Raw genomic sequence first — 23,762 nt, forward strand, 5'->3', positions numbered from 1 at the left:
ATTCCCTGAAATAGCATTGATTCTGACTACTGTTGTGATAAGGCCACAACAATTACTGCTTAGCACTTCATGCATTTTTGATCAATGTTGTAAAGATAAATTTGACAGGGTTGTAAGTTTTAAATTTTTGACATATATTTTGTCAGAAGTATCATATTAAATTTTTATTAAATTCAAATTATGTAAGTAATTTGAGATTTTAGTTCTGTAAACCAAAAGTGAAATTCCATGTTAAAAAATTAATTCTTTTCATTTATTTTTAGCATATTTCAAACATGCAATCTAACATATTTCAAGGCAAACAACACTGAACCAAGAGTTAATTAATGATTTAAAATCTAGTTTTAAACTTTCTATTAATCAGCAGTGTGAACTGGTAATTTTCTTATCATTGGACTTCCATTTGCTAAACTATAAAACAAAAGGATCACTTGAATTCTCTACCAATTCTAAAATAATATGATCATAAGATACAGATTTTCAAAACCTACTCAGAACATACCCTTGAGCTTTTAGATTAATATAAAAAGACTTCTATCCTGTTACAAGCCTCATGCACTTTACTATGAGAACAAAATCTCAAATCATTATTTAACACATATTGATTCTACTTATATATAGTCCAACTTAGATATTTTATTATACAACCTAAAAGGAACAAATTGGAGAAGTAAGGAATGTAGGAAGCATGTATACTTATATGGAGAAAAAACAGTGTAATAGATGAATAAAGGACAAAAATAAAAGTCTGCTTTTTAAATTTACTATCATAATTAATGGTCATAAAGATCACCACTGATAAGCAAAGGCTAAATTATATTCAGTAGTTTCTATTGAAAAAGTAGGGACATATATATACATATATATATATATATGTATAATGTGTTCTTAAATTATATTTCTAAACTGGGCACACAAATATATGTTTTGAAATCTAAAAAAATTATCATAAATAGAGTCATTTTTTTAGACTATCTAAATAAATGGTGTATTATTTATTCTGAAATCTTGATTTTTTAAAAGACAGAAATTCAGATTTTTTTCAGTTGCAATGAAATGTGAAATTCTGATACAAGGAAGCCCATTGAAATTCTCTGTATAAAAAAGATTAGAAGACTGTAACAATGTCATACCTATTTTGCCTTGTTAATAGCTGAAAACTTTATCTTAATACCAAGCATTTAAAGGACTAATTTAGCTTCCCTAAAAGTAATAAATATGTGGAATATATTCCACATGTGGCACGGTCCCCAATGACTCAATGGATAAAGAATCCGCCTGCAATGCCAGAGATACAGGAAACGTGAGTTTGATCACTGGGTCATGAAGATCCCCTGGAGAAGGAAATGGCAACCCACTCCAGTATTTTTGCCTGGGAAATCCCATGGACAGAGAAACTGGCAGGCCATAGTCCATAGGGTCGCAAAGAGTTGGACAGACTGAGCAACTAAGCATTCATGCATGCATGATCCTAGAAGTTTACAGGAAATTAAGCTGTTTGTAATCAGGAATCATTTTATCTCTTTGTTATATCTTTCAGGGATATAAGAAGAAACAGAATGACACACACTGCTGCTGCTGCTGCTAAGTAGCTTCAGTCGTGTCTGACTCTGTGCAACCCCATAGACGGCAGCCCACCAGGCTCCTCCGTCCCTGGGATTCTTCAGGCAAGACTACTGGAGTGGGTTACACACACAAATCAGAGTAATTCCAAAGGGTTTAATTGGGGGTGGGGAGAATCTAAGGGGTGTAAGCAGGAAGTAGGGAAACCACAAGAGACAGTGTGATATCCTGGCTGCTGGTAAGAGTAGAGGTAGTAATGACCCCGAGGTCTGAAAGGGCAAGGGAGAGGACAGTTACCAGATCTCAGAAAGAGGTGTAATAAGAAAAGCCTACTTTGAGAGGAACTGTACCCTCAGGTAAAGCACATAGCCAGCCTGAGACAATCTCTCATAGAAAGATCTAAAGAGACTACATAGCCAAATACCATTCTCCTTCTGCCCTAACATCTTTTGCCAGAACTCAGAGAACATAGAGTGTGTGGACAAACAAGTCAACCTCTTTATGCATCAAACAGGTTGAAGAATAGTGGAAAGTAGCATACTGAAGATAACCAGCATCATTAACTTTTGAGGTTTTATAAGATACACATTATAAGTGCGTGCAGAGGTTGGTGAGGGGAAAAAGAGGAGGAGATGGGCCCAGTGGAAAAGGAAGAGTCAAGTCAGGTGGGAGATAAGAAGCATGTTAGGTAGCAGTATATATCATAAAAGAAAAAGTAGTATCTACTCACTGAGTCATGGCATACAGTAACTAAATAGATTTGAATTATCTCTTGCACAAAACTTTCCAATCTAAGTAGAAAAACACACCATCTAAAACTATCTTCAGTATAATAACAGGGCGAAGCTACTTTTAGCACCAAGATCTTCATTCCTATATAATAAGCCAACTATAACAAAAACCAAAACAATATACCAATGATATCATTTTGCCAATACTTCTTAGCAGCTAATGTATAGTGAGAATTTAGAAAAGGTCTGGATCTATGCTAAGCACATATCTTATTTAGTTTATTCAATAAACCATGATTAATGTGCTCATAATCCCCATTTTGCAGATAAGATAATTAAGACTTAGAGAGATATAGTAACTTGCTCAAAAATATACAGATTAATGACCTAGTATGTATGCAAATCCATGGTCAGTTTGTTTCAAAGTTCTCACTGAATTCTTCCATTCTTTTCCTCATTTGGGTGGGTATCCTTGTGACTTTCTGTCAGTGAGAACTTTCACAAAGACTTAGAAAATATAATAATGAATCAGTCAGAAATTAAGAATACAATAACTGACACAAAAATACACTAAAAAAATCAAGCATTATAATATTTACAGGGTCCCCAAAAAGAGAAGAGAGAGACAAAGAGAAAGAAAATATATCTGAAGAAATAATGGTTGAAAACTTCCTTAACCTGTGGACATCCAGGTATAGAAAGCACAGGCAGCCCCAAGCAAGATAAACCTAAAAAGGTCCACACTAAGGCATATCATAATGAAAATGGCAAAAGTTAAAGAGAGAATGATCAACTTGGATTCATTCCAGGGTTGCAAGAATGGTACAATATCCACAAATTCAATCAATGTGACATACCATATGAACAAAACAAAAAGTAAAAATCATATGATCATCTCAACAGATGTTGAAAGGCATTTTATAAAGTTCAACATCAATTTATGATAAAAACTCTCAACAAAGTGGGCATAGAAGGAGCATACTTCAACATAATAAAGACTATATATGATAAACCCATAGCTAACATCATACTCAATGATAAAAATTTGAAGACACATTTCCTTTAGGTCAGGAACAAGACAAGGATGCCCATTCTTGTCACTTTTATGTAACAGAGCATTAGAAATTCTAGTCACAATAATTAGTCAAGAAAAATAAACAGAAGTCATCTAAAGTGGAAGGGAAGGAGTAAAATTATCAATGTTTTCAGATGACCTGACACTATATAGAGAAGCCCCAAAGACTCCATCAACAAAGTATTAGGACTAATTAAAAAATTCAGCAATATTGAAGGATACAAACTAATATACATAAATCTGTTGCATTTTATACACTAATATCAAACTATCAGAAGGAGAAATTAAAAAAGACATCCCATTTAAAGCTGCATCAAAACAAATAAAATATATAGGAATAAATTTAGCCAAGGAGGTGAAAGATCTTTATTCTGAAAATTCTTAAGACTTTGATAAAAGAAATCAAAGACATTACAAGTAAGAGGAGAGACAGACTGTGCTTATGAATTGGAAAAATCAATATTTTATTAATCATTGCAATATCTATAAAAATAACTGATGTTTTTTCACAGAAGTAGGACAGATAATCCTAAAATTTGTTTGGGATCATGAAAGCCCTTGAATAGTCAAAGTAATTTTGAGAAAAAGAAGAAAGCTGAAAATATCATGCTCCTTGACTTCACACTATTCTACAAAGCTACAGTAAACAAAACAGTATAATCAATGGAACAGAATAGACAGCCCATACGGAGAAGGCAATGGCACCCTACTCCAGTACTTTTGCCTGGAAAATCCCATGGACGGAGGAGCCTGGTGGGCTGCAGTCAATGGGGTTGCTAGAACCGGACACAACTGAGTGACTTCACTTTCATGCATTGGAGAAGGAAATGGCAACCCACTCTAGTGTTCTTGCCTGGAGAATCCAAGGGATGGGGAAGCCTGGTGGGCTGCCGTCTATGGGGTCACACAGAGTCGGACACGACTGAAGTGACTTAGCAGTAGCAGCAGTAGAGAGCCCATAAATAAACACAAATTTAGATGGACAATTAATCTACATTAAAGGAGGTAAGAAATGACAATGGGAAAAGCTTATACAATAAATGGTGTTAGAAAACTGAACAGCTACATTCAAAAGAATCAAATTGACTATTGTCTCACACCATATAAAAACAAACTTTGAATGGATTAAAGACTGTACAAAACAAAACCATAGAATTCCTAGAAGAAAACATAGGCAGTACATTCCCTGACACTGATTTTAATATTTTTTCTATGTGTCTCATCAGGAAAGGAAGACAAAGGTATAAACAAACAAATAGGTAGGACTAGATCAAACTAAAATGCCTACTGAATGGGAAAAATAAGAATGAGAAATGCAAGTCAAAAAACATAATGATATAACCACCTCACAACTGTCAGAATGGCTATTATCAAAAGACAAGAAAAAAGTTTTGGTGAGAATACGGAGAAAAGAAAATTATCATACAATGTTAATGGAAGTTGTAAATTGGTGCAAGCTGTAAATTGGTGTAGAAAACAGTATGAAGGTTGTTCAAAAAATGAAAAAAAACAGGACTGAAATATGGGCCAGCAACTACACTTCTGGGTATTTGCTTGAAGAAAATAAAAATAGTCTTTTAAAAATATATATGTACCTCTGTGTTCATTACAGCACTGCTTATAGTAGCCAAGATATGGAAGCCACCTGTTTCTGTTGAAAGATAAATGGATAAAGAAGATGTATATATGCACACAATGGAATAGTACTCAATCATAAAAATAAAATCTTGTCATTTGCAATAATATGGATAGAACTTGAGGGCATTATACCCCAAGTTTATGAAATAAATCAGAGAGAAAGACAAGTGGCATATAAATTCGCTCATATGTGGAATCTAAAAAACAAATACAAATAAAACAGAAACAGACCCATAGGTACAAAGAACAAACTGGTGGTTGCCAGAAGGGAGGGACAAATAATCCTAAAATTTATATGGAACTATGAAAGAGTCATAATTGCCAAGGCAATGCTGAGGAAAAAGAAGAAAGCTGGAGGTATAAGCCTTCCAGACTTCAGACAGGACTGCAAAACCACAGTGATAGAAAAACATGGTATGGGCAGAAAAACAGACAAAGATCAGTGAAACAGAATATAGAGTCCAAAAATAAAGCCACACACCTACAGTCCATCTTCAAAAAAGGAGGCAAGAAAATACAGTGAAGAAAAGACATTCTCTTCCACAAGTGCTAGGAAACCTGGACAGCTGCATGTAAATCAATGAAGTTAACACTCTCCCACATCATACACAAAAATAAACTTAAAATGGCTCAAATACTTAAATATATGAAAAGACACCATAACACTCCTAGAAGAAAACATAGGTAAAACATTCTCTGACCTTAATTGTAGCAATGTTTTCTTAGGTCAGCTCCCAAGGCAATAGAAATAAAAGAAAAAAAGTAAACAAATGGGACCTAATCAAACTTATAAGATTTTGCATAGCAAAGGAAACCAGAAACAAAATGAAAAAACAATCTATGGACTCAGAGAAAATATTTGCAAAGGATGGAACCAACAAGGACTTAATTTCCAAAATATACAAACAGATCATACAACTCAACAATGAAATTTTTTTTTTTTTAATGGGCAGGAGACCTAAATAGACATATCTACAAAGAAGACAATAGGCACATGAAAAGATGCTCAATATCACTAATTATCATGCATGCTTCAATCATTTCTGACTTTTTGTGACCCTATTGACTATGGCCTGCCAGGCTCCTCTATCCATGGGATTCTCCAGGCAAAAATACTGGAGTAGGTTGCCATGCTCTTCTCCAGGGGAATCTTCCTGATGCAGGGATTGAATCAGTGTCCCTTATGTCTCCTGCACTGGCAGGAGGGTTCTTTACTACTTGCACCACTTGGGAAGCCCTAATGATCAGCAAAATACAAATCAAAACTACAAAGACGCATCATGTCACATCCTTCAGAATGACCATTATCAAAAAGTCTACAATTAAAAGCTAGAGAGGGTATGGAAAAAAGAGAACCCTCCTACACTGTTGGTGGGAATGCAAATTGATGCAGCTACTTTGGAAAACAGTATGGAGGTTCCTTAAGAAACTAAAATTAAAGTGACCATATGACCCAGCAATTTCACTCCTGGACATAAGTCCAGAAAAGATGAAAACTCTAATTCAGAAGTACATGCACCTCAATGTTTGTAGTGGCACTATTTACAATAGCCAGGACATGGAAGCAACCATAATGTCCATCAACAGATGAATGGATAAACATGTAATATATATATACAGTGGAATAACATTTAGCCATAAAAATGAATGAAATAATACCATTTGCAGCAACATGGATGGACTTAGAGATTAAAGAAAGACAGAGGGTGGTCCTAAGATGTCAAAGGAATAGGACGGGGAGACCACTTTCTTCCCCACAAATTCATCAAAAGAACATTTGAACGCTGAGTAAATTCCACAAAACAACCTCTGAATGCCAGCAGAGGACAGCAGGCACCCAGAAAAGCAGCCCATTGTCTTCGAAAGGAGGTAGGAAAAAATATAAAAGATAAAAAGAGAGGCAAAAGAGGTAGGGATGGAGATCCGTCCTGGGAAGGGAATCTTAAAAAAGAGAGAAGTTTCCAAACACCAGGAAACATTCTCATTGGCAAGTCTGTGGTGAGCCTTGGAACCTCAGAGGGCAACATAAATGGGAGGAAAAATAAATAAATAATTAAAACCAGATTGGGTGCCCAACGGTAACTCCCAGCGGAGAAGCAGTGCAGATGCGCGCATACACCACTAGCAAGCGGGGGCTGGGCAGGGAGGCGGGGGCTGCACTGCTTAGAGTAAGGACCAGGGCTGAATGCCCCAAGGGAAATCTGAGGGAACTAACTTGAGATAGCAACCCAGACTGTGGGATAGCTACCCTGTGAAAAGCCCTAACCTAAGACACCGCCAGGCACGCTCACAGAACAAAGGACTAACTAGAGCTAGCCGGCTGCAGACTGGCCCATCCCCTGCCAGAGACAGGCAGGGAAGGGCAGCCAGAGCCAGAAGGGGGCAATCGTGGCCCCAGAGATGGCATCACCTACCAAACTGCAAGCAGGCTTCGTTGCTAACCAAGACTTCTTGGGATTCTGAATGGTCAACATCCACCTGAGAAGGTGCGCCAATTATACACCCAGAAAACCAAGCAGCAGGGACAGGGGAGGTGATAAGTCGCAGAGACCGCGCTCGCCAAACACCTGGTCACCTGATCTGCTCGGACCTGGGAAGGGCACCAAACGCAGGCCCAACCGAGTCTGTGCCTTTGAGGAGTACCCAAGTACCTGAACCTGAGCGGCTTAGACCTGGGAAGTGCATACAACCCAGGGCCAGCCTCAGACAGTTCCTGGCAGAGCAACCTAGAGCCTAAGAGTGTAGACAGGGAAAGCACACACCCTGTGAGTGGGGGCAAACCCAATGTGGCCGAGACACTGTGAGCACTCCCCACAGAAGCCAGTGTTATTTGTTTGCAGCGTTCCTCCCTCCCCACAGCACGACTGAACAAGTGAGCCTAAAAAAGTGTCCACCATCGCCCCCTTATGTCAGGGCGGAAATTAGACATTGATCAGATCAGATCAGTCGCTCAGTCATGTGCGACTCTTCGTGACCCCATAAATCGCAGCACGCCAGGCCTCCCTGTCCATCACCAACTCCCGGAGTTCACCCAGACTCACGTCCATCAGGTCAGTGATGCCATCCAGCCATCTCATCCTCTGTCGTCCCCTTCTCCTCCTGCCCCCAATCCCTCCCAGTATCAGAGTCTTTTCCAATGAGTCAACTCTTCACATGAGATGGCCAAAGTACTGGAGTTTCAGCTTTAGCATCATTCCTTCCAAAGAAATCCCAGAGCTGATCTCCATCAGAATGGACTGGTTGGATCTCCTTGCAGTCCAAAGGACTCTCAAGAGTCTTCCCTAACACCATAGTTCAAAAGCACCAATTCTTCGGCACTCAGCCTTCTTCACAGTCCAACTTTCACATCCATACATGACCACAGGAAAAACCATAGCCTTGACTAGACGAACCTTTGTTGGCAAAGTAATGTCTCTGCTTTTGAACATGCTATCTAGGTTGGTCATAACTTTCCTTCCAAGGAGTAAGTGTCTTTTAATTTCATGGCTGCAGTCATCAGCAAACACAGGAAGCTAAAACAAACAGAGGGAACTGCCTTGGAAGTGACAGATGGAGAAGTCTTGAGGCTACTGTAAGAATAAGACTGAAAACCAGAGGCAGGAGGCTTAAATCCAAATCCTGAGAACACCAGAGATCTCCTGACTCCAGGGAACATTAATTGATAGGAGCTCATCAAATGCCTCCATACCTACACTTAAACCAAGCACCACCTAGGGACCAACAAGTTCCAGAGCAAGACATACCATATAAATTCTCCAGCAACACAGGAACATAGCCCTGAGCTTCAATATACAGGTTGCCCAAAGTTACTCCCAAACCACTGACATCTCATAACTCATTACTGGGCACTTCATTGCACTCCAGAGAGTAGAAATCCAGCTCTACCCACCAGAACACTGACACAAGCTTCCCTAACCAAGAAACCTTGACAAGCCACCCGTACAACCCCACCCACAGCGAGGAAATGCCACAATAAAGACAACTCCACAAACTGCCAGAATACAGAAAGGCCACCCCAAACACAGGAATATAAACAAGATGAAGAGACAGAGGAATACCCAGCAGGTAAAGGAACAGGATAAATGTCCACCAACCCAAACAAAAGAGGAACAGATAGGGAATCTACCTGATAAAGAATTCTGAATAATGATAGTGAAAATGATCCAAAATCTTGAAAACAAAATGGAGTTACAGATAAATAGCCTGGAGACAAGGATTGAGAAGATGCAAGAAAGATTTAACAAGGACCTAGAAGAAATAGATAAGAGTCAATATATAATGAATAATGAAATAAATGAGATCAAAAACATTCTGCAGGGAACCAACAGTAGAATAATGGAGGCAGAAGATAGGATAAGTGAGGTAGAAGATAGAATGGTAGAAATAAATGAAACAGAGAGGAAAAAAGAGAAACAAATTAAAAGAAATGAGGACAATCTCAGAGACCTCTGGGACAATGTTAAACGCCCCAACATTTGAATCATAGGAGTCCCAGAAGAAGACAAAAAGAAAGACCATGAGAAAATACTTGAGGAGATAATAGTTGAAAACTTCCCTAAAATGGGGAAGGAAATAATCACCCAAGTCCAAGAAACACAGAGAGTCCCAAACAGGATAAACCTAAGGCGACACACCCCAAGACACATATTAATCAAATTAATAAACATCAAACACAAAGAACAAATACTAAAAAGTGGCAAAGGAAAAACAATAAATAACACACAAGGGGATTCCCATAAGGATAACAGCTGATCTTTCAATAGAAACTCTTCAGGCCAGGAGGGAATGGCAGGACATACTTAAAGTGATGAAAGAAAATAAACTACAGCCCAGATTACTGTACCCAAGAAGGGTCTCATTCAAATATGAGTGAAAAATCAAAAGTTTTACAGAGAAGCAAAAGCTGAGAGAATTCAGCACCACCAAACCAGCTCTCCAAAAAATGCTAAAGGATCTTCTCTAGACAGGAAACACAGAAAGGGTGTATAAACTCAAACCCAAAACAATAAAGTAAATGGCAATGGGATCATACTTATCAATAATTACCTTAAATGTAAATGGGTTGAATGCCCCAACCAAAAGACAAAGACTGGCTGAATGGATATAAGAACAACACCCCTATATATGTTGTCTACAAGAGACCCACCTCAAAACAAGGGACACATATAGACTGAAAGTGAAGGGCTGGAAAAAGATATTCCACGCAAATAGAGACCAAAAGAAAGCAGGAGTAGCAATACTCATATCAGATAAAATAGACTTTAAAACAAAGGCTGTGAAAAGAGACAAAGAAGGACACTACATAATGATCAAAGGATCAATCCAAGAAGAAGCTATAACAATTATAAATATATATGCACTCAATATAGGAGCACCACAATATGTAAGATAAATGCTAACAAGTATGAAAGGGGAAATTAACAATAACACAATAATAGTGGGAGACTTTAATACCCTACTTACATCTATGGATAGATCAACTAAACAGAAAATTAACAAGGAAACACAAAATTTAAATGATAAAATAGACCAGTTAGACTAAATTGATATCTATAGGACATTTCACCCCGAAACAGTGAATTTCACCTTTTTCTCAAGTGCACACGGAACCTTCTCCAAGATAGATCACATCCTGGGCCATAAATCTAGCCTTGGCAAATTCAAAAAAATTGAAATCATTCCAAGCCTCTTTTCTGACCACAATGCAGTAAGATTAGATCTCAGTTACAGGAGAAAAACTACTAAAAATTCCAACATGTAGAGGCTGAACAACAGGCTGCTGAATAACCAACAAAGCATAGAAGAAATAAAAAAAGAAATCATGTTGATGTATGGCAAAACCAATACAAAATTGTAAAGTAAAATAAATAAAATAAAAAGGAGAAAAAAAGGAAAGAAATCAAAATATGCCTAGAAATGAATGAAAATGAAAACACAACCCAAAACCTGTGGGACACTGTAAAAGCAGTGCTAAGGGGAAGGTTCATAGCAATACAGGAGCACCTCAAGAAACAAGAAAAAAGTCAAATAAATAACCTAATTCTACACCTAAAGCAACTAGAAAAGGAAGAAATGAAGAACCCCAGGGTTAGTAGAAGGAAAGAAATCTTAAAAATTAGGGCAGTTCAGTTCAGTTCAGTTAAGTCGCTCAGTCATGTCCGACTCTTTGCGACCCCATGAATCGCAGCACGCCAGGCCTCCCTGTCTATCACCAACTTCCGGAGGTCACTCAGACTCATGTCCACCGAGTCAGTGATGCCATCCAGCCATCTCATCCTCTGTCGTAGGGCAGAAATAAATGCAAAAAAAAAAAAAAAGAGAGAGAGAGAGAGACCACAGCAAAAGTCAACAAAGCCAAAAGCTGGTTCTTTGAGAGGATAAATAAAATTGACAAACCATTAGCCAGACTCAGCAAGAAACAAAGGGAGAAAAATCAAATCAATAAAATTAGAAATGAAAATGGAGAGATCACAACAGACAACACAGAAATACAAAGGATCTTAAGAGACTACTATCAGCAATTATATGCCAATAAAATGGACAACATGGAAGAAATGGACAAATTCTTAGAAAAGTACAACTTTCCAAAACTGGACCAGGAAGAAATAGAAAATCTTAACAGAACCATCACAAGCACAGAAATTGAAACTGTAATCAGAAATCTTCCAGCAAACAAAAGCCCAGGTCCAGACGGCTTCACAGCTGAATTCTACCAAAAATTTGGAGAAGAGCTAACACCTATCCTACTCAAACTCTTACAGAAAATTGCAGAGGAAGGTAAACTTCCAAACTCATTCTAAGAAGCCACCATCACCCTAATATCAAAACCTGACAAAGATGCCACAAAAAAGGAAAACTACAGGCCAATATTACTGATGAACATAGATGCAAAAATCCTTAACAAAATTCTAGCAATCAGAATCCAACAACACATTAAAAACATCATACACCATGACCAAGTGGGCTTTATCCCAGGGATGCAAGGATTCTTCAATATCCATAAATCAATCAATGAAATACACCACATTAACAAATCGAAAAATAAAAGCCATAAGATTATCTTAATTGATGCAGAGAAAGCCTTTGACAAAATTCAACATCCATTTATGATAAAAACTCTCCAGAAAGCAGCAATAGGAGGAACATACCTCAACATAATAGAAGCTATATATGACAAACCCACAGCAAACATTATCCTCAATGGTGAAAAATTGAAAGCATTTTCCCTAAACTCAGGAACAAGAAAAGGGTGCCCACACTTACCACTACTATTCAACATAGTTTTGGAAGTTTTAGCCACAGCAATCAGAACAGAAAAAGAAATAAAAGGAATGCAAATTGGAAAAGAAGAAATAAAACTCTCACTGTTTGCAGGTGACATGATCCTCTACATAGAAAACCCTGAAGACTCCATCAGGAAATTACGAGAGCTAATCGATGAATATAGTAAAGTTGCAGGATATAAAATCAACACACAGAAATCCCTTGCATTCCTATACACTAATAATGAGAAAATAGAGAAATTAAGGAAACCATTCCATTCACATTTGCGATGAAAATAATAAAATACTTAGGAATATATCTACCTAAAGAAACAAAAGACCTATATATAGAAAACCATAAAACACTGGTGAAAGAAATCAAAGAGGACACAAATAGATGCAGAAATATACCATGTTTTTGGATCAGAAGAATCAATATAGTGAAAATGAGTATACTACCCAAAGTAATCTATAGATTCAATGCAATCCTTATCAAGCTACTAATGGTATTTTTCACAGAACTAGAACAAATAATTTCACAATTTGTACGGAAATACAAAAAACCTCAAATAGCCAAAGGTATCTTGAGAAAGAAGAATGGAACTGGAGGAGTCAACCTGCTTGACTTCAGGCTGTACTACAAAGCCCCAGTCATCAAGATAGTAAGGTACTGGCACAAAGACAGAAATGTAGATCAATGGAACAAAATAGAAAGCCCAGAGACAAATCCACGCACCTATGGACACCTTATCTTTGACAAAGGAGGCAAGAATATACAATGGAGAAAAGACAATCTTTTTAACAAGTGGTGCTGGGAAAACTGGTCAACCACTTGTAAAAGAATGAAACTAGAACACTTTCTAACACCATACACAAAAATAAACTCAAAATGGATTAAAGATCTAAATGTAGACCAGAAACTATAAAATTCCTAGAGGAGAACATAGGCAAAACACTCTCTGACATAAATCACAGCAGGATCCTCTATGACCCACCTCCCAGAATATTGGAAATAAAAGCAAAAATAAACAAATGGGACCTAATTAAACTTAAAAGCTTCTGCACAGCAAAGGAAACTATTAGCAAGGTGAAAAGACAGCCTTCAGAATGGGAGAAAATAATAGCAAATGAAACAACTGACAAAGAATTAATCTCAAAAATATACAAGCAACTCCTAATGGGCCAAAGAACTAAACAGACATATCTCCAAAGAAGACATACAGATGGCTAACAAACACATGAAAAGATGCTCAACATCACTAATTATTACAGAAATGCAAATCAAAACCACAATGAGGTACCATTTCATGCCAGTCAGAATGGCTGCGATCCAAAAGTCTACAAGCAATAAATGCTGGAGAGGGTGTGGAGAAAAGGGAACCCTCTTACACTGTTGGTGGGAATGCAAATTAGTACAGCCACTATGGAGTTACAAAACTGGAAATAGAACTGCCATATGACCCAGCAATCCCACTGCTGGGCATACACACCGAGGAAACCAGAATTGAAAGAGACACGTGTACCCCAATGTTCATCACAGCATTGTTTATAATAGCCAGGACATGGAAGCAACCTGGATGTCCATCAGCAGATGAATAGATAAGAAAGCTGTGGTACATATGTACAATGGAGTATTACTCAGCCATTAAAAAGAATACATTTGAATCAGTTCTAATGAGGTGGATGAAACTGGAGCCTATTATAGAGTAAAGTAAGCCAGAAAGAAAAACACTAACACATATATATATGGAATTTAGAAAGATGGTAACGATAACCCTGTATGCGATACAGCAAAAGAGACACTGATGTATAGAACAGTATTTTGGACTCTGTGGGAGAGGGCGAGGGTGGGATGATTTGGGAGAATGGCATTGAAACTTGTATATTATCATATGTGAAATGAATCGCCAGCCCAGGTTCGATGCATGATACAGGATGCTTGGGGCTGGTGCACTGGAATGACCCAGAGGGATGGTATGGGGAGGGAGGTGGGAGGTGGGTTCAGGATGGGGAACACATGTGGCAGATTCATGTCAATGTATAGCAAAACCAATACAATATTGTAAAGTAATTAGCCTCCAATTAAAATAAATAAATTTATATTTAAAAAATAAATTAAAAAACAAAAAATAAAGACAAATATATGCTATTACTTGTATGTGGAATCTAAAAAATAATACAAACAAAATTATTTACAAAACAGAAACAGTCAAAACATAATAGACTTTTGATAGACTATTAAAGATAATAGATTGAAACATGTTATATCTGTAAGCCAGGTCAATGTGGTTACACACATACATACATCCTTCCCTCCTTGAGGTTCCTGAGTGTCTAGAACATAGGTGGTGCTCAAAAAATATTATTTCAATAGCAGCATAAATAAATAAATGTGCAAATGAAGTGGTTCTGTTTATAAGAAGGAAAGCCTTTCCTTATATATTTATACTTTCAGTGGTTTCTTGAGTGTTCATAAGAAAACTACATTTACATATTCAAAATACATTAGTTTTTATGATATTGGACTTTTTGAAAAAGTTAATTAAAATTTGAATAATTAGTTTAAATGTAAAATGATCTCTGTTCGTTTCCAAGGCAAACCATTCAATATCACAGTAATCCAAATCTATGCCCCAACCAGTAATGCTGAAGAAGATGACATTGAAAAGTTCTATGAAGACCTAGGAGACCTTCTAGAATTAACACCCAAAATAGGTGTCCTATTCATTTTATGGGACTGGAATGCAAAAGTAGGAAGTCAAGAGATACCTGGAGTAACAGGTAAATTTGGCCTTGGAGTACAAAATGAAGCAGGGAAAAGTCTAACAGAGTTTTGTCAAGAGAACACATTGGTCATAGCAAACACCCTCTTCCAGAAACACAAGACACAATTATGCACATGGACATCACCAGATGGTCGATACCGAAATTAGATTGTTTTCTTTGCAGCTGAAGATGGAGAAGCTCTATGCTGCTGCTGCTGCTGCTGCTGCTGCTGCTGCTGCTGCTGCTGCTAAGTCGCTTCAGTCGTGTCCGACTCTGTGCGACCCCATAGACGGCAGCCCACCAGGCTCCCCCGTCCCTGGGATTCTCCAGGCAAAAACACTGGAGTGGGTTGCCATTTCCTTCTCCAATGCATGAAAGTGAAACGTGAAAGTGAAGTCGCTCAGTCGTGTCCAACTCTTAGCAACCCCATGGACTGCAGCCTACCAGGCTCCTCCATCCATGGGATTTTCCAGGCAAGAGTACTGGAGTTGGGTGCCATTGCCTTCTCCAAGAAGCTCTACAGAGTCAGCGAAAAGAAGACTGGGAACTGACTGTGGATCAGATCATGAATTCCTTATTGCCAAATTCAGACTGAAATTGAAGAAAGTATGGAAAACCACTAGAACATTCAGGTATGATCTAAATCAAATCCCCCATGATTATACAGTGGAAGTGACAAATAGATTCAAAGGATTAGATCTTATAGACAGAGTACTTGAAGAACTATGGACACAGGTTCATGGCATTGTACAGGAAGTAGTGATCAAGACCATCCTCAAGAAAAAGAAATGCAAAAAGGCAAAATGGTTGTCTGAGGAGGCCTTACAAATAGCTGAGAAAAGAAGAGAAGCTAAAGGCAAAGGAGAAAAAGAAAGATATACCTATTTGAATGCAGAGTTCCAAAGAATAGCAAGGAGAGATGAGAAAGTCTTCCTCAGTGATCAGGGCAAAGAAATAGAGGAAAACAATAGAATGGGAAAGACTAGAGGTCTCTTCAAGAAAATTAGTGATACCAAGGGAACATCTCATGCAAAGATGGGCACAATAAGAGACAGAGATGGTATGGACCTCACAGAAGCAGAAGACATTAAGAGGAGGTGGCAAGAATACACAGAAGAACTATAGAAAAAGATCTTCACGACCCAGGTAACCATGATGGTGTGATCACTCACCTAGAGCCAGACATCCCAGAATGCGAAGTCAAGAGGGTCTTAGCATCACTATGAACAGAGCTAGTGGAGGTGATGGAATTCCAGTTGAGATATTTCAAATCCTAAAAGATGATTCTGTTAATGTGTTCTACTCACATTGTAATATATTACTTTATTTACATTTTACATTTCAGTAGTTCAGTTCAGTTCAGTTCAGTAATATGCCAGCAAATTTAGAAAACTCAGCAGTGGTCACAGGACTGGGAAAGGTAAGTTTTCATTCCAATTCCAAAGAAAGGCAATGCCAAAGAATGTTCAAACTACCGCACAATTGTACTCATCTCACATGCTAGCAAAGTAATGCTCAAAATTCTCCAAGCCAGGCTTCAACAGTACGTGAACCGTGAACTTCCAGATGTTCAAGCTGGATTTAAAAAGGCAGAGGAACCAGAGATCAAATTGTCAACATCCACTGAATTATCAAAACAGCAAGTGAGTTCCAGAAAAACATCTACTGCTTATTGACTACACCAAAGCTTTTGACTGTGTGGATCACAACAAACTGGAAAATTCTGAAAGAGATGGGAATACCAAACCACCTTACCTCCATCCTGAGAAATCTGTATGTAGTTCAAGAAGCAATAGTTAGAACTGGATATGGAACAACAGACTGGTTCCAAATTGGGAAAGGAGTAGTCAAGGCTGTGTATTGCCACCCTACTTATTTAAGTTAAATGCAGAGTATATAATGCAAAATGCCAGACTGGATGAAGCACAAACTGGAATCAAGATTTCTGGGAGAAATATCAATAACCTCAAATACACAGATGATATCACCCTTATGGAAGAAAGTGAAGAACTAAAGAGCCTTTTAATGAAAGTGAAGGCAGGTGGAGAAGGGGATGACAGAGGTTGAGATGGTTGGATGGCATCACCAAAATGAATTTGAGCAAACTCTGGGTGTTAGTGATGGACAGGGAAGCCAGGTGTGCAGTAGTCCATGGGGTCACAAAGAGTCAGATACGACTGAGTGACTGAACTGAACTACTGAAACATAAAATGTATATAAAGTAATATATTACAAATTATTCCTTTTCCATATTCATTGAGTTTCTACCATTTTTGCCAATAGGTAATTGGCTCAGAGGTTAAAGCGTCTGCCTGTGTCTGTCTGTGTCTGCCTGCAATGCGGGAGACCTGAGTTCGATTCCTGGGTCGGGAAGATCCCCTGGAAAAAGAATGGAAACCCACTCCAGTATTCTTGCCTGGAGAATCCCATGGACAGAGGAGCCTGGTGGGCTTCAGTCACCGGGGTCGCAAAGAGTCAGACACGACTGAACGACTTCACTAGTGACTATTATTGGGCTTCTTAGGTGTTTCTAGTTATAAAGAACCCAGTTGCCAATGCAAGAGATGTAAGAGAGAGATGCAGGTTCCATCCCTGAGTCAGAAAGATCCCCTGGAGGAAGGCATGGCAACCCACCCCAGTATTTTTTCCTGGAGAATCTCATGGACAGAGGACTCTGATGTGCTACAGTCCACCGGGTCACAAAGAGTCCAACACGACTGGGCAGCTAAGCACATTGCCTGCATGCATGTTAAGTTGATTCAGTTGTTTCTGACTCTTTGCGACCTTATGGACTATAGCCCACCAGGATCCTCTGTCCATAAGATTCTCCAGGAAAGAATACTGGAGTGGGTTATCATGCACTCCTCCAGAGGATCTTCCCAACCTGGGGATTGAACCCAGATCTTCCGCACTGCATTCTCTGCTGTCTGAGCCACCGGGGAAGCCCAAGCATACGGGAGTGGGTAACCTGTCCCTTCTCCAGGGGATCTTCCTGACCCAGGAATCCAACTAGGGCCTCCTGCATTACAGGCAGATTCTTCATCAGTTGAGCTATGAAGGACACATGCAATCAGATCAGATCAGTTGCTCAGTCGTGTCTGACTCTTTCGACCCCATGAATCGCAGCACGCCAGGCCTCCCTGTCCATCACCAATTCCCGGAGTTCACTCAGACTCACGTCCATCGAGTCAGTGATGCCATCCAGCCATCTCATCCTCTGTCGTCCCCTTCTCCTCCTGCTAGTACTAAAATTTTATGTCTCCTTATAAAGACCTTTATTGCATATATAACTCAATGCGAATATATATTTTTCTTTCCCATTTTAGAAGTAGAGGTATAGTATATACACTGTCCTTCAATGTGATTTTTTTCCTACATTGGAGATATTTCTGTGTTAGGTGAAGTGCTAATTGGCTTACCATATTTTTAACATGCAATGAGACGAGCTCTAAAGTGATAACTAATTTTTTGCACAAAATAAAGATACAACTTTACTGTTTTCTTAGTCATTCAACCTGAAATTTAAAAAAAAACCCTACACACCAAGGAAACCAGAATTGAAAGAGACACGTGTACCCCAGTGTTCATTGCAGCACTGTTTATAATAGCCAGGACATGGAAGCAACCTAGATATCCACCAGCAGATGAATGGATAAGAAAGCTGTGGTACATATACACAATGGAGTATTACTCAGCCATTAAAAAGAATACATTTGAATCAGTTCTAATGAGGTGGATGAAACTGGAGCCTATTATACAGAGTGAAATAAGTCAGAAAGAAAAACACCAATACAGTATACTAACACATACATACGGAATTTAGAAAGATGGTAACGATAACCCTCTATGTGAGAGAGCAAAAGAGACATAGATGTATAAAACAGTCTTTTGGACTTTGTGGGAGAGGGCGAGGGTGGGATGATTTGGGAGAATGGCATTGAAATATGTATAATATCATATAAGAAACGAATCGCCAGTCCAGGTTCAATGCATGATACAGGATGCTTGGGGCTGGTGCACTGGGATGACCCAGAGGGATGGTATGGGGAGGGAGGAGGGAGGGGTTCAGGATGGGGAACACATGTACACTCGTGGCAGATTCGTGTTGATGTATGGCAAAACCAATACAATGTTGTAAAGTAATTTTCCTCCAATTAAAATAAAGCAATTTAAATTTTAAAAACCTGCTAATTCCTGATAAAAATGTTAATCCTACTTGTATAGAAATAATTAGTAATACATTTATACCTGATATGTGTCTCTTTTTTCAACCTGATAGGATGAACAATAAATTTAAAATATTAATATTTCTGGCTTATTTCACATATGAATTTGTGCTACACACTCAATAATTTTTAAATTTTTTTGTCTACAGAAAGTAGTTAATGGCAACAAATATAACCAAACATATCAATAAAGTACTTCATCGCATTGTTTTTCCCCCTCTGGGAGGTTTGTACTAACATACATTCTTTTACTGACCTTATATGAAAATATGCTAAGTTAATTATTCAACAAGTGTTTAGTGAGGGCATATGACTACATTACTATTTCATTCCTTTCTCCTTCTTTCTAGAAAACTCTATAGTTTCTGTGTGAATTTTTTAAAATTAAAGATGTGTGAGTAGGAAAAGACAATTTCTTAAGCAAATTTCAATTCGTTCTTTTTTTCATTTTTATTAATCTGAGGATATAAAAATGCTTAATAATTTCTCAAAAGCTGAAGAGAATTTTTAATTAAATACTACATTAACCTAAAAGATGATACTAGTGCATACTGAGAACTTTGGTTCCGTATTCAAGAAACTTGAGTTTCATCACTATCTTCACAACAAAAAAGTCATAAGTAGTATCTAGAACAGTGCATGGCTCGGTGTTCCAGTTAAAGGGAAACGTCATTTGACTAGAATAATTTAATAATACACATTATTATTCTCATACTTCCTTTTATATCCAGAATACTGAAACGAAAATATCTATAGCCATGGCAGACAAAATAAAGGCATCCTTAAAGATGGCTGCATCCTAATTACAAGACCTGAGTATGCTACCTACATGGCAAAAAAGGACTTTGCAGATATGATTAAGATTATAAACCTTGGGATGGGAAGCTTATCCTTGATTGCTCACATGGGCTCAATCAACACAAAGGAATTCCTGTGACTGCTAAAATCTGGAAAAGGCAAGAAATGCATCACCCCTAGAGCCTCTAGAAAGGAGCAGAGTCCTGCCAACACCTTGATCAGTCCAATAAGACCTATGTTGGACTTCTAACCTACAGAAGTATGACGTGATAAATTTGTGTTAAGACACTATATTTGTGGTAGGTTTTACAAGAGAAATAAAAAAGTAATACCTGAATCATATGGGAGAAGTAAAAATAAAACTGAGGAGTTCATTTATGTTCACCAAAAAACAGTTTATGTTCTATAAACAGTCAAAAATTGAAGCTTCCATGAGGAATTCTTACTATGTTTTTAAGGACCAATTATGGAACATATAAATAACATATAAATGTTAAAAAGAAAATCCACTATCAGTCACCTATAAAATTATGCTAATTTTTATACTTCATTTAGGAGTTACCTACCTCTGATCCCAAATATATGAACAGAATGTATGTCAAACAATTTTTTATGGTAACATTTTTCACATTCCTAGTACTCAGAGTATGTCAAACACAGAGTAGGTAATCAGCAAATAGTTGCTGAATAAATAAAAGAAGGAATAAGATTGGAGAATCAAGAGAAATAACCCAGCAATTAATTGTTATCTGCATTTTATAATTCTAGAATATGTCATATGTTTAAAACAGTAAAAACTCCCTCTTCACCATTGTTATTCCTGTAGGAATATAAGTAATAAGGTAAAAAATTATATGAAATCAAAAAGTTCCAATGTTCCTTTGAAATATAATCTAGTTTGTTCCTTAATAGAGAATCACAGTGGAGACGATGAAATAAAAACCCAAAAGCTAAAATGTTTTGATGACGTAATGCAATAAACTGACAATATAAAATTTTATTTAATTTATCTGTATAATTTATAATGGAAATGTGTTGACCTCAAATACTAGTGTGCTACAAAAGGAGCATTTCAAATTTAACAGTTTTCTTATTTTTTAAATAACTTCTGTCTCTGTCTAAAACTTCAACTTTTTAAGTTTATAATTTGTGGTAAAACTTTTATAAAAGATGTTAAATACATAAAGACAGCCTGGCAGTAAAAAACTAAATACCTTCATTTAATAATAAATGAAAAAAATTAGCAATCTAACCTCCTAGGAGACCAGTTCACTAATTCTGGTTCTCCAGTTCTATTCTGGACAAATATTCTTGAATATAAAAGAAATTTCTGTAAAAAGAATGCAACAATTTTTAGTATAAACAAATTTATGCCTAATTTAAATGTTCAACAATAAAAGACTCACTGGGGAAAATGGATCATATCTTGAACATCATGTACTAAAACAAACATCATCTGAAAAAAAGCATGGAAAAGTTTAAACTTATATTGACTTTAATTACTTACAAACATTTATAGAAAAACAAATAGCAATATGCCAAGTTTTTACATATTAATTCATGGCATTATAGGCTATTTAATTGCATATTTTTATTCTATTTTTCAAATTTTTATATTAAATTATTTTATAATCATAATAATCATTTTACAATGAAAAAGACAAGTTCTAATGTAAACAATTCCAGTTTAGTTATTTCAAATCCTAAAAGATGATGCTGTGAAAGTGCTCACTCAATATGCCAACAAATTTGGAAAACTCAGCAGTGACCACAGGAATGGAAAAGGTCAGTTTTCATTCCAATCCCTAAGAAAGGCAATGCCAAAGAACACACAAACTACCATACAATTGCACTCATCTCACATACTAGTAAAATAATGCTCAAAATTTTTCAAGCCAGGCTTCGACAATACATGAACTGTGAACTTCCAGATGTTCAAGCTGGTTTTAGAAAAGGCAGAGAAACCAGAGATCAAATTGCCAACATCCACTGGATCATGGAAAAGCAAGAGAGTTCCAGAAAAACATTTCTGTTTTACTGACTATGCCAAAGCCTTTGACTGTGTGGATCCCAATAAACTGTGGAAAATTCTGAAAGAGATGGGAATACCAGACCACCTGACCTGCCTCCAAGAAATCTGTATGCAGGTCAGGAAGCAACAGTTGGACGTGGAACAACAGACTGGTTCCAAATAGGAAAAGGAGTACATCAAGGCTGTATATTGTCACCCTGCTTATTTAACTTATATGCAGAATACATAATGAGAAATGCTAGGCTGGATGAAGCACAAGCTGGAATCAAGATTGCCAGAAGAAATATCAATAACCTCAGATAAGCAGATGACACCACCCTTATGGCAGAAAGTGAAGAAGAACTAAAAAGCCTCTTGATGAAAGTGAAAGAGGAGAGTGAAAAAGTTTACTTAAAGCTCAACATTCAGCTTTAGCATCATTCCTTCCAAAGAAATCTCCTTTAGAATGGATTGGTTGGATCTCCTGAAACTCCAGTACTTTGGCCACCTCATGTGAAGAGTTGACTCATTGGAAAAGACTCTGATGCTGGGAGGGATTGTGGGCAGGAAGAGAAGGGGACAACAGAGGATGAGATGGCTGGATGGCATCACTGACTCAATGGACATGAGTCTGAGTGAACTCCGGGAGATGGTGATGGACAGGGAGGCCTGGCGTGCTGCAATTCATGGGGTCGCAAAGAGTTGGACATGACTGAGTGACTGAACTGAACTGAACTGATAGCTATTCAGGATTCCTTGCAATTACATATGAACTTTAGGATTAGCTTGTCTTTCATTTGGATTTTCATAAGGATTGCATCTAACTTGTAAATTGTCATGTTAAAATATTAAACTTTCTAATTTATGAAATAGAATGGCTTTTCATTTATTTAGATCTTAATTCCTGTTAGAAATATCTTATAGTTTTCAGTGTACATGTCTTTAGTAAAATTTAATATTATGTATTTTTATGCTATTTTAAATAAAATTTTGTTCCTAAAAAAAAAAAAACTCAACATTCAGAAAACTAAGATCATGGCATTCAGTCCCATCACCTCATGGCAAATAGATGGGGAAACAGTGGAAACAGTGGCTGACTTTATTATTTTGGGCTCCCAAATCACTGCAGATGGTGATTTCTGCCATTAAATTAAAAGACACTTACTCCTTGGAAGGAAAGTTATGACAACCTAGACAGCATATTAAAAAACAGAGACATTACTTTGTCAGCAAAGGTCCATCTAGTCAAGGCTATGGTTTTTCCAGTGGTCGTGTATGGATGTGAGAGTTGGACTGTGAAGAAAGCTGAGCACCAAAGAATTGATGCTTTTGAACTGTGGTGTTGGAGAAAACTCTTGAGAGTCCCTTGGACTGCAAGGACATCCAACCAGTCCATCCTAAAGGAGATCAGTCCTGGGTGTTCATTGGAAGGACTGATGTTGAAGCTGAAACTCCAATACTTTGGCCACCAGATGCAAAGAGCTGACTCATTTGAGAAGACCCTGATGCTGGGAAAGATTGAGGGCAGAAGGAGAAGGGAACAACAGAGGATGAGATGGTTGGATGGCATCACCAACTCAATGGACATGAATTTGGGTAATCTCCGGGATTTGGTGATGGACAGGGAGGCCTGGGGTGCTGCAGTCCATGGGGTTGCAAAGAGTCAGACACAAGTGAGTGACTGAACTGAAC

The 23,762-nt window shown here is 37.6% G+C and overlaps 1 protein-coding gene across 1 annotated transcript in view; it reads right to left on the reverse strand.

The window, feature by feature from the left end:
- SYT10 (synaptotagmin 10) overlaps positions 1–23,762 on the reverse strand; it is a 117,699-nt gene that overhangs the window by 36,399 nt on the left and 57,538 nt on the right. The gene's annotated exons all lie outside the window — the stretch shown is intronic.

This window comes from Bos indicus x Bos taurus, chromosome 5 (genome assembly GCF_003369695.1).
Source record: "Bos indicus x Bos taurus breed Angus x Brahman F1 hybrid chromosome 5, Bos_hybrid_MaternalHap_v2.0, whole genome shotgun sequence".
Lineage (NCBI taxonomy): Eukaryota > Metazoa > Chordata > Mammalia > Artiodactyla > Bovidae > Bos > Bos indicus x Bos taurus.